The 448-nt window shown below is 51.1% G+C and overlaps 1 protein-coding gene across 1 annotated transcript in view; it reads right to left on the minus strand.

Moving 5' to 3' along the window:
• The window catches only part of LOC108769761 (stearoyl-CoA desaturase 5), a 12248-nt gene that overhangs the window by 4507 nt on the left and 7293 nt on the right, over window positions 1-448 (minus strand). The window lies entirely within an intron of this gene.

Below are 448 nucleotides of genomic sequence, written 5' to 3' on the forward strand. Positions count from 1 at the left end.
TCGCTGTGGCGTCGGCCGCGGGCTGGCGTTACACGTCCGGAAGGCTGGTAGTACAGCGGGTACGGGTTTTTGCCGATTGTCGAGGGGCGGGCGTTTGACACCGTCGGAAGATATCGCGGGGAAGGTCGGGGCTCGTGCTGTAGCGTACGACCGGCGTCCGGCGCTAAAAGTAAGTTAGCGGCTCTCTGTGCGAATACTGAGAGTATCGAGTAGAGCGGAGGAGCGAAGCTCCGGAAATTACTTGTAATTACGTCACGCATGTAATTAGTCCTACTTTATCATATTTCTTCAAATATAATTGTTCTTATTATTACACTCGCGTAGTTTATTTTTGTGGCCTATCTCTCTCGTCCTCCGACAAATTTCCCACACCTTTTACGACTCACCCCTGCCGTCGCGAATTGGTTACGGGCAAAAATAAGGAGATTTCGGAAAGAGTTGCTCTCTC

The sequence above is a fragment of the Trachymyrmex cornetzi genome, unplaced genomic scaffold (genome assembly GCF_001594075.2).
Source record: "Trachymyrmex cornetzi isolate Tcor2-1 unplaced genomic scaffold, Tcor1.1 scaffold942, whole genome shotgun sequence".
NCBI classification, from domain to species: domain Eukaryota; kingdom Metazoa; phylum Arthropoda; class Insecta; order Hymenoptera; family Formicidae; genus Trachymyrmex; species Trachymyrmex cornetzi.